The sequence below is a fragment of the Cavia porcellus genome, unplaced genomic scaffold (assembly GCF_034190915.1).
Source record: "Cavia porcellus strain 051 isolate PalLab524CR breed Dunkin Hartley unplaced genomic scaffold, mCavPor4.1 scaffold_2, whole genome shotgun sequence".
Classification (NCBI taxonomy): domain Eukaryota; kingdom Metazoa; phylum Chordata; class Mammalia; order Rodentia; family Caviidae; genus Cavia; species Cavia porcellus.
The window spans coordinates 72,976,610-72,993,901 of NW_026947485.1; the positions used below are offsets into that span (position 1 = coordinate 72,976,610).

Below are 17,292 nucleotides of genomic sequence, written 5' to 3' on the forward strand. Positions count from 1 at the left end.
ACCACTGACCAATATATACATCTAGACATATACATGTGTGTATGTATATAATTTATCTGTATCAGAGGCAGATAATTTAGCTTATTTACATTAAGCCAGACATCAAACTCTGTAAAACTGTAACAAAATAGTACCCTTCTTACTATTCTTTGTTTCTATAAAGTTATTTTAATATAAACAGTGTGTATTATACAACAGATTTATCATAGTTTCTTAAATGAATCAACAAACACTTTAACTTCCTGGATTTAATTGTATTACATAGTTTCAATAAGCACAATAACTACACAAATATTTTTAGAGTCATCATTAGTTAAAGGGACTGTGAACCCAAAGAGAACTACTATTCTAGGCTCTCCATTATGCTCCTGATCTGGAACCTACCCTTTCTCCAAAAAGCCCTGGACTTTTTTTTCTTGTTTTTTTTTATGAGAAATTATATGTAGGATACCAGTTTGTGTGTATTATGGAACAAATATATTTTTCACAAATTTCTATTAATCCGGATTTGACAAAAATTTGCAATCATGGGAATTCTGAAATTTAGTAACAGCGCATCTCAATTTATCTGAAAAAGCCATTAGTTTTCAAGCTAAAAACAACTAAATTCAACATAAAATTATTTTAAAATGTACAAAACAGGGCCAGGGGTTTAGCTTAGCGGCCTGCCCTGGCAAGCATGAGATCATGAGTATCCTGGTACCAAAAAAAAAAAAGCACAAAACATAATAAATAAACACAAAACCTGTTTCGCTGAAAATTAAGAACCTACTTTATAAGTTGCACCAAAAAGTTAAAATTAATTACACCACTACCAAAAAATAAATAAATAAAACTTGCACTGAAGTAACTCCAGTTTGATAGTCAAACTCTCCCAATTGATAGCTAGAAAGAAAAACTGCTGCATTTTTTAAAGAAAGTAAAACAATGGAAACAATATTATTAAGTCAATTTCTCTATTTATATTTTGCTCATCTACCCAATGAAAACTGTATGAAATTATATTCTAAACCACATCCCACAACTCAAACATTTCACTGTTGTCACAAATGCTGAGTCACAGGGTGAACACCAGAGGGCAGCACTGGCTTTCGACAGAGGAGCCACTGAGTCACTGGGGCTGATGTGGAAGGGAAAAGCAGTGATCTGCGATGCTGCACTGCAAAAGACACATTTTAAATAGAAATAAAGTGTATCTTCCCTGCTTTACCTTGTTTGTAGGTGAGTGAAATGAGGCTCATAGCAATGTTAGGAAGTTCTCTTTATAAAACTGTCAGTATATCAAATATTTCTTTCATTGTAGTCATCTGGAGCTACATTCAATTGAATTTACATTCAATCTCAGAGCTATTTTCCTAGAAACAGAAATTTTCTTGGATATTGAGAAAGTCCCAATAGGGAAACTTCCAGGAAGATGGCAGAGCAGTCAATCACAGCAAATTACCCTCCTGGGAATCCAGACACTCACTCGAACATAACAACTTGGAAATGAAAAGAAGGAAGGAGGTGGATCCGGGGACCCAGGAAGATATCTGAAAGGAGAATCAGAGCCCACAGGGAAAACAAGGAAACAGACCTCAACACAGAAAAAGGAAGTGGCAGGCTACATTTTCTTCCCCACTCTTGGCTCTCGGTGTGAGTAAGGAGGCTACAGTCTACAGAGACACAGTTAAAGTGGATGACTTCAGACACCTCCATAAAGAAATGCACCAGGGGAAGGGAGCAGTGGATGCAGTGCATGCAACAGCTGGTAAGGGAGGCCAGTCCAAGCATCCCCTGGAGAGTGTGCTTGGCCAGACCATTTAGGGAGAGGCCAACTGAACCTGCGACCTGGAGCAGCTGTGGGTTGGCTTCCTCTCCAGGCTCCCAGGGACTGGGTGAGACACAATCACAGGAGACATCCAGTGTCAGGCTGCTGAGGTTGGGTTGGCCAGACACCTAGAGAGTTGTAGGCTGAACATCTCAGGCCCCAACCCGACAACTAGAGGCCAAGACTTGCCTGAACTTCTATGGAACTCAAAGCACCAGAACCAGCACCCAGTTCTATTCCTACCACAGGGTTGCTGAGCTCATCCAGTATGGACGGGTTCTGCCTCCTTTGCCTATCAGTGGCAAGGGGAGACATGATCTGAATTGGTGACAGAATACAGACCCCAGAAATAACAAAGAAAGTTTTGTTTTTTTTTTTATAACTTTGTTTTGTGAATGTGAAAACTGTATTTCTTTTTCTTTTGTTCTTGTTTTTGTAAATTCTTGCCTTCTTTTCCGTCTTCTTCACTTGCTTCCCAAACCTTGGGAAATCCTTCTCTAATCTTCAGCCACGCTTCTAATCTGTCTCTCTTTTATTTCTTTTCTTTTCTTTTCCTTTTGTACCGGGAATTGAACACATAACCTCATGCTTGCCATGCAGGCACTTAAGCCACTGAGCTAAATCCCCGGCCTCTCTCTTTTATTTCTATTTTCTTTTTTTACCCTTTAAATTTGTTCTCAAGGGTAAAACCACAATATTCAGTGGATATGTATGGTACATAATTTTCAGATTTTAGATTTGATAATATAACTATAAATCCATGGCTAAAGGTAGTAAATTAAGTTACCACAGTTGGTCATTTTCTAGATTTCTTGATACTACTGTTATTCCTGATTATACTATGTTAGCCACCATAATGTAGTTACTGTGATCAGTTGTTCTTTCTTGTATGCAAAAACTGAGACTACCTGGGGATCACTAATAATACCAGAGTTCAGTACCAAGAACTGGGTGCTAGGCCAGCACCTTCCCATCCCCACTAAATTAGAGGTGGGTCTCAGGAGAGACTCAAGAGCCAAAAGACAGCTACACGACAAAAACATCTCTAGAAAGTAATCATTCCCCACAGAGGTCTCCATATTAAAGATAAAGCTACCTACCTTAAGAATTTATAAGCATGAATGCAGAAAATAAATTTTTTTAAAAAAATGCAAACTGAGAAGATGCTGAAACACAATGCCATGTTTGACCTTGAACTCGACCACAGCAAATCCAGGAAGCATTGATGTAAAAGAAATCAGAAGCCACCCATATAAAATTCGTCAAATGACAGGAGCAGAAGTAACAAAGCAAATCAATGAGGATTCCAGAAAAATATCAAAAAAAAAGTTTCACAGATAACTAAAGAGATGACGACTATCAAGAAGGACATGACCTGAATCTAGAGTTGATTCAGATAAAGAAAATAGAGGACCTTAAGAAAGTGATGGAAACAATGAATGCCCAACATAAGAAAGAAATGGACTGCATGAAATGGATTCAAAAAGATATCCAGGATATTAAAAACTCAATTGAAGTATACACAGCAGCATCAACAAATGTAAGAGGAGGATTTAGAACAAGCCTACAGCACCACTTTGTTCTAAGGGATCATTAATGAAATACTTCTTTAAAAAAGCAAGAGCGATCTGAGTCCCTCTGTGCAGTGCAGCAGGTTAGTAGGTGGGAAATGGTGACTGGCTGAAGGAGCTGGTTGTTTTGCTGCTGCCAGCTAAGCGGGAAGAACAGCCCACAAGGCACAGTCGGGACCATCACCAGAGCCTGAGGACACTGCTCTGTCGTCAGAGTGAGTTTTACATGTGTCATTCATAAAAGATGAGGCTAAGAACGCAAAAAGCAACCAAATCCAATCCAAATACAACATACTGCCAAAGCAAAGAGGAAACATTCAGAGGTTCATGATTGCCTGCCTAAATGGGGAGAAAAACCACCAAAGAAAGACCAGCTTACTGTCTTCAATTAAAAAATTCGTTAAAGGAAGCACACCCAAGGAAGAGAGAAAATCGTTCAAAATGAAGTAGAATTGAACATGACACAGATAATAATTTGATCATATCAACACCAAGAGCAGGAAAAAAGCCTAACAAACAGATATCTCGAGTAAGTCAGAAAAGTTAAGTAAATGGAGAAACTGGTAGTTACAAAATGACAAATCAACATGTAAAACAAAATGAGAAATTAGAAGATAATCCTTCCACTGGCAGTCCTTCAAGGACAACGTTGTTGGGGACCATATTTTCTCCAGTCTTCAATGTTTTTTCACCAGCAAATAAAAATGGCACATCAGGATCAGATTCCCCAGGATAGACTGTGGAAACTGAAGAGATAGTGAAATAACTTGATATAGAACAGGTGGATGAGAACACTGCCAGTACTACTGCATCAACTAATGGAGCAGCTTACTCAGATCAAGCAGTTCAAGTGAGGCCATCAATAAATAATGGCTTAGAAGGGGCAGACGAAACAGTTAATCATGATATCCCACTCCTTACTGCACCAGTAAATCCAGAGAGTAGTTATTCATCAGCCTATGCAGAAGCCACCTACGAAGAAGACTGGGAAATATCCGTCCCAAGAACTAAATAGGAAACCCGCTCTTCCACCGAAAACAAGAAGCACACCAGAATTCTCCCTAGTTTTAGACCTGGATAAAACACTACTGCACTGTAGTCTAAAAGAACTAGAAGATGCAGCACTTACTTTTCCAGTCCTCTTCCAAGACATCATATATCAGGTTTATGTGAGATTAAGACCATTCTTAAAGGAAATTCCTGAAGCGTATGTCTCAGATGTATGAGATCATTCTTCTTACTGCTCCTAAGATGTATGCAAACAAGTTACTGAACATACAAGACCCTAAAAAGCAACTGATCAGCTTTCTAATGGAATCCCTACAGAAAGCTGGTTGATAGATAAAAATGACAATGAACTTCTAAAATTGATGCCATTTCTGGAGAAGCTTGCAAAACTGAATGAAGATGTCCAATCTCTTATCAGAGACAGATTTCGCTTGCATGCTTTGCTGCCCCACATTAAAAGACATCAAAATGCTGAAGGAAGAGAGAATGCAGGACCCTTATGGACTATGACAAAAACATTGCCATTACTGTTAAAATTTTGCATTTTTGTACCGTCTTGCTTTTCTTGTCTTTAGTGCCCAATTATAATCAAACGTACAGAAAGAGACTTTATCTCACATAGCATACATAATGTAGGTAGGCTAAAACAGAAGAATCTTTAGAACTAGTGCAACTCCAGTGAAATTTGTTTATGTACAGGTCATGTGCAGTTTATAAAGAATTCTGTTTCTGCCACCAGCAGTTTGACCTGTAGCTACACAGGATTTTATAATAATAACAGATGAAAATGGACTTTTATTTTCCCTCTGTTTATTGTGCAAAGTGGGTTTGTACCCACTTTTCTGTTACTTTATAATTCTCATTTCAACAGGAATGGGCAGTAAAAGTTGGTTTATTTTTCTTGGTAAGGTTTATAACCTTTTTACATGTTTGACCTGTATCAGATAAGAATTTTATTATGCATTCCTTTTAGTTGAGGCACTTCATCGTTTTCTGGAAATAGTCAATTTTTAGTTTTTTATTATATTTGAATGGCCATTTTCCTGCTTTGTCTGCCTGCATATTGCATATTTGTTTAAAAATATGCTTTACTGTTAGTCCATGTAAGTTTCAGTCTGAAAGACAAGCATTTATATTTTGTTTCCGTAATATTCTACTGTAGGTAAAATCTTTTCAAAAATCAAGAAATGTAATTAAAAACCTACCAACAAAGAAGAGCCAAAGCCCTGACAGATTCAAGAAATGTAGAGAAATTCTGCAAGAAATGTAGAGAAAACTTAACACTACTACTTCTCAAACTCTTTAGCAATATTGAAAGAGAAGCAATACTTCCAAATTCATTCCTGGAAGCAAACATTACCAAATGTTTTGATACCAAAACCAGAGAAAGACCCAACTAAGAAAGAGAATTACAGGCCAATCTCCATAATGAACACAGACACAAAAATCTTCAATAAGATACTGGCAAACAGAATGCAGCAAATCATCTAGAAGATTACACACCATAACCAAGTGGGATCCAACCCAGGGATGCACAAATGGTTGAATATATATAAATCAACAAATGTAATACACCTTATTAACAGAACTAAGGACAAAAAAAAGATCATCTCAAGAGATGCAGAAAAGGCTTTTGACAATGTCCAGCACCCATTCATGTTGTTATATGATGTTTTTAATTCTTCTAGGAAGATAACCAGAAGGGGAATAGCTGGGTCAAATAGGACCTCCAAACCTAGTTTTTTGAGGAATCTTCACACGATTTCCACTGTGGGTGCATCAGTCTGCACTCCCACTAAAAGTGGAGAGGAGCTCCATTTTCCCCATTTTCAGTCTCTTCCTTCCAAAAATTTGTTATTGGTTGATTTCTTGATATCAGGCATTCTTTCTGGGGAGAGATAAAATCTCAGTGTTGTTTTAATTTGCATCTCTTGAATAACCAGTGACGGTGAACATTTTTTAATATATATTTATTTGCTGTTTGTATTTCTTCATCTAAGAAGTGTATTCATCTCAGATGCTCATTTTTGGATGAGTTTTTAAATCTGGGAGGTCTAACTTTTTTTTAGTTCTTTATGTTCTTAATAGGAACAGCTGGCAAACATTTTTTCCCCACATTGTGAGTTGTCTCTTCATTCTGTTGGTGGTTTCCCTTGCTGTGCAAAAACATTTAAACAAGGTGAGGGCTTAATTATTGCTTCTTTGTGATAGCTCCTACATGGGGTTTTATGAAGAGTCTTTGTCCATACCAATGTCCTAAAATTTTTTATCTATTTTATATTCCAGCAGATTTAATGTTTCTGTTTAAGTATTTAGATCTCTGTTCCTTGTCAAAGGGAGGGTGCATGGTGAAAGATATGATTCCAATTTTAATCTTTGGCATGTGTAGAGACAGTTTCTTCAGCACCATTTATTAAAGAGGCTATCTCCCAACAAATGTGGTTGGTACTTTTGTCAAAAGTAAAGTGATTATGTCTGGAGTCATTTCTGCATCTTCTAAACTGTTCCATTGATCTTTGGGTCTTTTTCTATTTTTAATTTTTGCCAGTACCATGCTGTTTTTATCACAGTAGCTTTATAGTATACTTTCAGGTCCAGGATTGTGATGCTCCCTGTCTTGCCTTTGTGCTCAGGATTGCCTTTGCTATTCTAGTTCTCTTCTGGTTCCAAGTAAATTTTAGGATTGTTTTCTCTAATTCTGTGATATATGCTATTGGCATTTTCATAAGAAATGCATTAAATTTGTGTCACAATTTTGGAAGTATGGCCATATTCACTATATTGGTTCTTCCTACCCCAAAGCAAGGAATATCTTTTCATTTTTTCTGATATCCTCTTCAATTTCCTTTTTCAGAATACTGTAGTTTTCAATGCAAAGGTCTTTTACATCCTTCATTAGATTGATTCCTAGGTATTTCATTTTTCTTGAAGTGTAAAAGGTATTGTTTCCCTTATTTCTCAGTGAGTTTGTTATTTGTATACAGGAAGGCTATTGATTTTTGAGTGTTAAATTTGTATCCAATTATGTTACTGAATTTGCTTATTAAATCTAGCAGTTTTTTGAGTCTTCTATGTAGAGTATCATGTCATCTGCAAACAATGATAATTTATCTTATTCCTTTCTCTTTTGTATGGTTAGTTTCTAGGACTATGTTGAATGAGAGTGGACACAGTGGACATCCTTGTCTTGTTCTTGATTTTAGATTGAAAGCTTGTTTAGTATGATGTTGGCCGTTGGTTTGTCATAGATGGCTTTTATCAGATTGAGATAAAAACCTCTATTCCTATTTTCTGTAGGATTTTTATCCTGAATAGGTGCTAGACTTTGTCAATAGCTTTTTCTGCATCTCTTGAGATATCAGATTGTTTTTTGTCCTTAGTTCTATTAATATAGTGTATTACATTTAATTTATATATATTCAACCATTTCTGTATCCCTGGATGAATCCTACCTGGTCATGGTACATAATCTTCTAGATGATTTGCTGCATTCTGCTTGCCAGTATCTTATTGAGGATTTTTGCATCTATGTTCATTATGGAGATTGGCCTGTAATTTTCTTTCTTAGTTGGGTCCTTCAGCAAAATTTGTAATAGCTAGATCTTGGACACAACCCAAATTCCCATCAACTGAAGAATAGATAAAAAGATCTTTTTCTATAATGGACTCAACTCAACCATAAGGAAGGATAAACTGAAGACTTTTATAGGTACATGGATGCATACTTCCAAAACGGTTAAAACAACTTAGAGCAATCCCAATCTAAGTATCAACAGCATACCTCACAGAACTAGAAAAAACAATCCTAAAATTCATTTGGAACTACGAGACACCTAGTCTGATAAGAGCAATTCTGGGCAACAAACGTAAGGCAGGCAGCATCATAATTCTCAATTTTTTTTTTTTTGCACCAAGGATCAAACTCAGGACGTTATGCTTTACCAGGCAAGCACTTGAGCTACTGAGCTAAATCCCTGGCCCATAATTCCCAGTCTTAAATTATACAGCACAATAAAAACATTGTGCTTCCTGGCAAAAAAAAAAAAAAAAAAAAAAAAAAAACCACCAGACCTCAGGATCAATGGAACAAAACACAAGATGCAAAAACACCTGCAAATGTGCTCATCCACCTTATGTTTGACAAAGGCACTAAACATCTCACTGGAAGAAAGCCTCTTTAATAAATGGTGCTGGGAAAACTGGCTTTCCCCTTAGTCCCCTATCTTTCAGCAGCACTAACGTAATATCTAAATGGATCAAAGAGCTAAGTATTAAAACAGAAACACTAAATCTACTGGAAGATAAAACAGAAGACAAAGACAAAGATGTAGGCAAAGACTTCATAAGCAAAACTCCAATCACACTAAAAATATTACAAACAATTAATAACAGGGGTCACAACATATATTATTTTGAAGGTAATAAAATACAGCAGAACAAAGCCAATCAGGACAATGCAGTGAAATTGCTACAAAACTTCACAGCAGGTTACTAGGATAACAGTAATCGGTACCATAGTATACCTTGTTATCTTCACAATAGTTGTCCTTTCAATCAGGTATACCAAAATCAATCAAAATACAGAGCATCATAAAACCTATCAAAACAGAGTATTAAATAGAGCAATACAATTAATCACAACAAAGCAAAACAGTGATAACAATATTTGCCTTCTAAGAGATGGTAGAAGGAAATCCCCCCTTTTTGCTATGTTGCATATGGTCATCCTCCCAAGAGATGCTCAGAGCTCTAGCTTCCATTTGCTAAAGACAGGGGAGGATGGGATGTTAGATTCTCAGCCCACATGCTAGTAGGCTCATGGCTGCTTACCAGGGAGGCGAGCAGGTTCCTTTGTTGCCCAGCACCCAAAGTTCTAGCATGGCAAGGATCTCTGGGTCACATCATATAAAAAGCTTTTACATAGCAAAAGAAACCACTAACAACAAGAAGAGACAACCCACAGAATGGGAAAAAAATTTTTTTTAAGTTATTCCTCAAAGGACTGATGGCTAGGATACACAAAGAACTCAAAAAAGAAAGTCAAATCTCTCCTCAAATTTAAAGACTCAATCCAAATACAGGCACCTGAAATAAACACTTCTCAGATAAAAAGTACAAACAGCAAATAAACATATGAAAAGAAGTTCAACATCACTTATCACCCATGAAATACAACTGTCAAAACACAACACTGAGATACTATCTCACTCCAGAAAAAATAGTTATCATCAAGAAATCAGTAACTAATGCTGATGAGGCTGTGGGAGAAAAGGAATACTTCTCCACTATTGGTGGGAGTGTAAATTGGTACAACCAACATGAAAATCAGTATGGAAAGGCCTCAAAAAACTAAAATGAGGTTCCATTTTAGCTCCCTATTCCCCTTCTTGGTATTTGCCCAAAAGAGTTAAAAGCATTATACAGTAGCAATATATGCACGCTCATTTTATAGTGGTACAGTTTATAATAGCTATCTTAGAAACAGCACTTGGAAACAATGGATAAAGAAAATATGGTTTATATATAATGGAGTACCACTCTACCATAAAGAAGGATAAATGAGACATATTTAGGTAAGTGATGCACCTTGGACCATACTTTTAAGTGAAGTAAATCAGACATGTTTCTCTTGTGTGAAAAAAACAAATAAGGATAAAATTATAACTATTGTGAAGTAGGAAAAAATTATTCAAATGGGGAGGTGAACAAAACAGAGTAAGGGAGAAAGGCAAACAGAGAGAATAGAAGGAAAAAAAATTTTTAAAAGCTTTGTAAATAAAGAGGGGAAGAACAGTTAAAGGCAGAAGGGAGAACAACAGATATATACCATGTACAGATATAAATTTCCTATGATGAATATGATTATGTGTATCAAAAGTATACCGATATAATTGATTTTTTAAAAACTGAGAAATAAAATCCCCAATGTAAACATATATCTTCATAATAACAACTCCCCAAGTAACTGTATGAGGTTTTAAATCCATCTTCACATTATAAATTGTATTTCCCATTTCACCTTAAAATGTAAAATGAACATAAGTAAACACATGCTGCATTTTCTCATAAATAAGGTAAAAACATCTAACAGTAAAAAAAAAAAAAAAAACTAAAATTTTAGACAAACGGGGCTCATAGAAGTTAAGATTTAATTTCAAATAGGTTTATTTTCAAAATAACCTTTTAGAAATGTCTGCTCCTTGTTCCAAACTATATCTTATTTAAATCAGAAGTTTTACTGTTTGTCCCCAGATACTAAGCACAAAGCTATTTTCCTCCACCTTGTGAGTTATATATTTATCAATCTCATATTGCCAATTAACTGAGAAAATCTTAAAATATCACATTAACTCAGTTAAAATTTACAACATGTCTAACACATTTTCATATACGGGATCTGAATTCTGAAACAGAACAAAAAAAGGCTCTGCTGTACATCATTAAACTCTCTCCTCAGTTTATGGCTCAGCAAAAAACAGCCTGTGCCCTCCAAGGGACCCTGTACCAGAGCTGTCCCAACACAATACACCAGCAGGCTCTGTCACTCTGTGCACATAAGAGAAGGGCGAGAAAAAGTCAAATGTCAGTATTTGAATGGACAGTGTTCTGCCTCCACACCCCAAGATCCACTAGAGAACTTCTGGGCCAGGTTACACTGCCCCAAACTCCACAAGCCCTCGATTTATGTAACACAACAAAAGTAAATTTTTTTTTTTTTTTGTGGTACCAAGGATCAACAAACTCACGACCACATGCTTGTCAGGCAGGCACTTATACTGCTGAGCCGAATCCTCAGCCCGAAAGTAATTCTTGTTGTACGCATTCAGTGCAGAGAGCGGAAGCCCAAAAAAAAGACAGGGCAGCAGAACATGGCACTTAAAGCCCTCATGTGAAATGACAAAATATCAATTTAGTTCATGTTTCACTTGTTGCAACATGTAAAGCAACAAGTAAAGCAAGGCACTAGTCACAAATGAACCTTGAAGAAAATATTGTACTTTTGAACATGTCCAAAAGAAGAGCATGAGAAAATCTGTTATCAGCCTGTATGACCATGTATTGAAGTCCCTGTTAGTAAGGCGTAAGCAGACATGAGACAGATCACTTTGCAGGTCTTGCCCTTTGGAATATGATATGCACCCTCTTCTCGTTCCCCTTGGTTGAGACAGTAAAAATGCCTTGGACCTAGAGACAGAAGCCATACAGTGAGGAAAACCAAGCCCTCTCTCACCCTGGAACAATCACATCTATGTTAAATAAGACAAACAAATTTGAATATACTTAGCTACTGTATTTTGGAGTCTTTGGAAGAATCAGAAGTTATATGATGTCAGATCCAGTGAGTAAGATGAATCAAGAAAGCCTACCTTCTGTTGATGGTAGCTGGCACCATCTTTCCTTGTACTTCTAATCATACCTGGTAAAGATATGTCTAAGAAAACTTCAGAAACTACTACAGAAATTGGCAAGAACAATGTGATAAGTATGTCTGAAGTGGGGGCATTTTGAGAGAGATGAATGGCAATGTATCACTGACTGAAATATGTTAATATTCAACATATTTTCAGATCACCTCCTGTACACTACTGAATATTACATACCCCTACAAAACATGTTTTAACCATATTAATGCCTTAAACATTATGACTTAACATTAGTCATGCATAAACACTTGGCTACTCATGACATAGAACCTATGCAACAGTATTTTCAAAAGCAATTTGCTTTCTAACTCTCAGAACAGTCACAACTTCTCAAGGCCAAAGTACAGTGTACATTTTTTAATCAAAGTGAATGCTTAATGTATAATTTACAAAATTCTTATATCTCACAGCTGGGTGGCTTGTACCACCTGTACTGTACATGCATGACTGCTCCATCAGCTGGCTTTTCATTAATTCTATCAGACCAATAAAAGTGATTAGATCCTGTGATGGTTGACTCATTGTGTCAACCTGAGTGAGAGAAACTCAACTAAATCAGTTTAGCAATTCCATATCCTATGGCAGCTTGTTCCCTGGATGGTATAAAGGGGAAATGACAAAAGCTGGATCTGCTTGCTTCTTCTGAATCTTCACCTAGTCTTCACCTTCACCTTGGATGTCATCTCCTGGCTTCCAGTACAGACCCATCAGCCTCCTGATGCAAACTCATACTGGACACTGCAGTGAGCTCCAGACTTTACACTAGATCCTTTGGTTTCTAGCATGCAGACAGACCCTCGCACTTTCCACATCTGATTCTGTGGGCAGGCACTGTAAAGCCATCCTTGTAAATTCTTGTGTATTTTTATCTTGTGTTAAATCTTTTTGTCTAGTAAACACTGACTGATACAGATCCAACAGTGGTAAATTTGCCCATTGGGACAATGGCATATGTACTACTAGTGGTTCAAGCCAGCAGGAATGTGTTAAATCAATTATACTGTGAAAACAATCAAATCATATACATTAAGCTAACATTATCCTCAACAAGAAACAGTGCAAAAAACTCTGTAAAAGGGCACAAAATTCAGATTCAGATATATTACTTTACAAATGGAAAATAATCCATTCTCCATTTTGACACAACTAAACACACCAAACCAGGAAAGAAAGTGATCTGCCTTATTCCTCTGAAAGCGGTATTATCTTTCGCAAAAGATGATTAAGAAAGGAAAAAATGTGAACCTGTAATATTCAAAATACTCCGCAATTTTAAAATTCTATTTCCTTTTTGACTATAGTTGTGCAAAAGAGTTTTAATTTCAAGGCAGATGAGCTCAACTGTTTGTTTTTCTCCAATACAATGGATTTGATCTTTCTACCTCTGCACCCAAAAGATCACCTGTGAGGTACTAAGATTTTCTAGACCATGAACTGGTGCTGACTGCACCAGAAAGTCTTCCCTGAGACGGCTTGTGTGCTGCATCAGTCCCCTTTGCCCTCCCGCTATACATCTAAAGTATTCTCGATACAGTTCGAAAAACAACTTCTAAACGGATGTTCTGTTCTATTGCTTTTCACTGGAAATTGCAATTATAAGAATATTGGGGCTGGTGATTTAGCTCAGCAGCACAAGCACCTGCCTTGCAAGTGCGCAGTTGTGAGTTCGATCCCTGGTATCAAAAATAAAACAAGAACATTGCTAGTCTCTCATGTCTAACATCTTTCTAGAGAAAGATGTTAAACTGTGTTTACTTTCTCCACAGCTACCTTCTACCTTTTCCTATGCCTTTATGAAATCTATCCACCTTTGTGAAGCTCCAGGCTTGTCTTTCTATGATTGTTTTTCTTTTGGTACTACTGGTTCACATTTCATTCTTCCTGCCTTCTCTCAGTTTGCTCATCTCTGCCCTATGATCTTTTCTTCACATAGGGAAATGCATCCAAGTTATCTTTTGCTCATAGAGGAATATTTCCTGGGACTTTTCATGTGCTTTGCAGCAATGTTATTTCTAATAAAGATTCTTTGTTAGATGTTGCACTTTTCTTCTTGTTTCTAATAGTAACTTTTCATTACTTACTAAATGTTCCCTTATTAGTAACTTGAACAAATTCCTGTAAAAACTTGGGAGCTGCAGGAAGGCTAGAGTAGTATTCCAGTCTAATTGGGTCTTACAATTCAATGGCTTTCCGTTGCTGTCAGAGACATACAGGGCATTCAATACTGTTTACTTCTATCACTGTCTGAATTACCCAACTGCTCTGGTTCCTCAACCTAAACTAGTTTCAAGAAAGCTTCTGCTCCCACCCCTGTATAACCAGTCACAGCGTGCCATGTAAACATTCCAAACAATTTAGGAACCACCCTAAACCTCCAGTGAGTACAGGCACAACTTTGTAAGATCTGCTATTTTGGATCTTGTGAATCCTCTCTACACTTACTTAGTTTCACTTCTGAGTGATTCCATCCAATATGTCAGCTGTGTCTGGCAGACCTTCGTACCCTGAGTTTGTAAATAATGTTTCTTAATTTTTCCAAATTTCAAAAGCATGGGCTGTTTAGTTCTCCTAGTCTTAGGTGTTTTGTTTGCTGTTGTTGTTGTTGTTTTGTCCTGGGAACTGAACTCAGGGCCTTGTACTTGCCAAACATGCACTTGTGCTGCTGAGCTATATTCCTGGCTCCAGGAGCTTTTAAAAAACAATTTCTAAGAGCAAAATAAAATTATTGGATCATACTCACAATGAAAGTTTACATATACAATTTTTATACATCACCTGGCTCTTGTGAAGTCTTTAATAGACTAAAAGGAATCAAGAATTGAGGCAAGGGGATAAAAAAAGAGGCAACTACAGTGTCTAAGAGAGGAATGAGGAAAACCTGGTCAGGCAGCCTGGTCAATGGACATGGGAAAACATACAGATAAGTGATTGTTATGGCTTATATCTAGACATCCTCCAAAGCCTCATTCACTCCCAGGTGGGGCTTTTCAGAGTTACTAGATTATGGGTATGATACTGCATTAGTCAACTGACCAGTTTAGCATACTTCTGGGTGTGAATAATGGATATTCTGGAGAGGGAAGACCCACCCTCAGTCTGCACAGCAAAGGAAATAATCAAAAGAGAAGACATAACCTTCAGAGTAGGAAAAAAAAAATGCCAGCTACTTCTCTGATAGAAGACTAGTATCAGGAATATATAAAGAACTTGAAAAAATTAGATCCCAAAAAATAAATGACCCAATGAAAACATGGGGAATTGAATGAATAGATACTTCTTAAAAGTACTAATGACCAATAAATACATGAAGAAATGTTCAGCATTTTTTAGTTATATGATACATGCATGCTCATGCTTACAGCAGGGAAATTCATAAAAGCTAAATCAACAATGAATGGATAAAGACGTAGTATATATACACAATGGAGTACAGTACTATTAAGCCACAACGGAGGATAAACTTGAGTAACTCAGGAAAATGGATGAGTCTTTGAGATAGTTAACTGACTGTGTCAACTTAAGTAAGAAATTCCCAACTAAATTGGTTTAGCATAGTTCTGGGTGTGACTGAGGGGATTTATTGAAGATACGCTGGGATTTACTGTGAATGATTGAAAGCAATCAATGAGCTTGCCACCCAAATGGTATAAAAGGGAAATAATGAAGGAAGGCTTGCTTCTGATTCTTCAGAGGAGCTCCAGTCTTCACCTTCATCTTGGAGGTCGTCTTCTGGCTTCCAGTCTTCTGATGTGGACTCAGATGGGACACTGCAGTGAAATCCTTCAGATCTCCAGCACACAGGAAGATCTTTTGTACTCTTCCATACCAGACTACATGCGGAGCCACTGTAAGCCAAACTTATAAATTCTTGTGTATTTATATCTTGCATTAAATCTGCTTCTCTGTTTCTTCAAATCTGTCTGATACAGATTTGATGATGCCATAATGCTAAGTGAAATAAATCAGACATAGAAACGTAAACACTACATGGTTTACTTTGAGTTTTAAAAACTCAAAATAAAAGTAATTTAAAGAGCGAATAAAGGAGAGATGGTATGAAGTAGGGAGGGATCCTTTCTGAAGATGTGGCTATGAGGAGGATAGAAAAGAAGATCAAAATGATCAAGACTAGATAGGAAGATATCTACCAAATTCTCAAAACAAATTAAGTATTTTGTATCACAAACATATAATGATAAAAGAACTTTAAAACACCACAAAAAGTAGGGTAGGTAACTTTAGGGCTAATAATCCAATTTTCGCAACTTTTAGAAAAATTCTCCCTAAATAACATGCATATGATCTAGAGCTCAGAAGGATTTGCCTAGAGTTTCCTAACATGAAGGTCAAGTTTTGTTCTACTTTTACTAGCACTACCAATCTATTTGCATGTTTGTAGACAGAAATGAAAAATAATGGCTTTAGCTTTCATCTGTGGGCTGGAAGGGCTGCAGGATTCTAGAACACCACAGACACTCAGGTCCCTCATATAAAATGGCATAGTATCTGCACGTAACCTACTGGCCTCTCCCTCCTTCCACATGGTAACCCAACATTGGCAGAGAAAGACATATATCTTCCCAAAAGACCCCTGATTACTTAAGATACCAATGTAAATGCAGTGTAGCTGTCACACTATTTTTTTAGGGAATAATGTTTGTACATGTTCAGTACAGATACCATTTTTTTTCAAATATTTTCAATCCATAATTAGTTGAATCAACTGATGTGGACCAGTGGATATAGAAGGCTGACTTACTGTAAAACAAAAAAAAAAAGATTTTCACTCATTTCTATCTATCTCAGGCTTACTATATTCAAGTTACTTCAATGAACAATTTTTCAGTTGAAAAATGAAATGTCTGAATTAGTATTTATTTTATGAAGACCAGCTGCAGTAACACCAATTGGCCTAAAACAACAAAAATAACAATAAAAATTCAATGAAATCTATTTGGAGAAGGAAAATACACAAGCAACCTTAGGCGTCAGAGGTTGTAAAATCTGAAGTAATGTCTCATTCTTATAAGTAGTGCTCTAGTAACTAGACAGTGCAATGCCTTTGACCTGACCAAAGTCAGGCTGCTGTCCCTTCTTAAAACACAAAATATGTCAAATTCTTTTCCTATTAAAACTACACAAGCATGTGAACAATGTAGATCTTATAGTATATTACATAGTTAATAATTGGGAAACTTAGCAACTTAAAGAATAAACATTATCTAAATAATCTGCATACATACTTATTATGTAACAGACTTAAGTAAAGGATACCTATAAATGTACAGATGTGTACCTTAAACTTAAAATACATCACTGCTAACAAAGTAGAAACTTTTGAGTATCATCAATAATAATAAGCACTTATTTAGCAAGCCAGCCAGGTACTACTTAATCTTTGCAACCTTGTAACATCATTATCATTAATTTTACATATTAAAATATAAGGCATAACAGCTTAGCAACCGGCAAGGCTATA

The 17,292-nt window shown here is 36.5% G+C and overlaps 1 protein-coding gene and 1 pseudogene across 6 annotated transcripts in view; one reads left to right on the forward strand and one right to left on the reverse strand.

Annotated features, from left to right (window-relative positions):
- The window catches only part of Agtpbp1 (ATP/GTP binding carboxypeptidase 1), a 191,103-nt gene that overhangs the window by 156,099 nt on the left and 17,712 nt on the right, over positions 1 to 17,292 (reverse strand). The gene's annotated exons all lie outside the window — the stretch shown is intronic.
- LOC100726580 (CTD small phosphatase-like protein 2) lies at positions 3,626 to 4,964 on the forward strand (annotated as a pseudogene).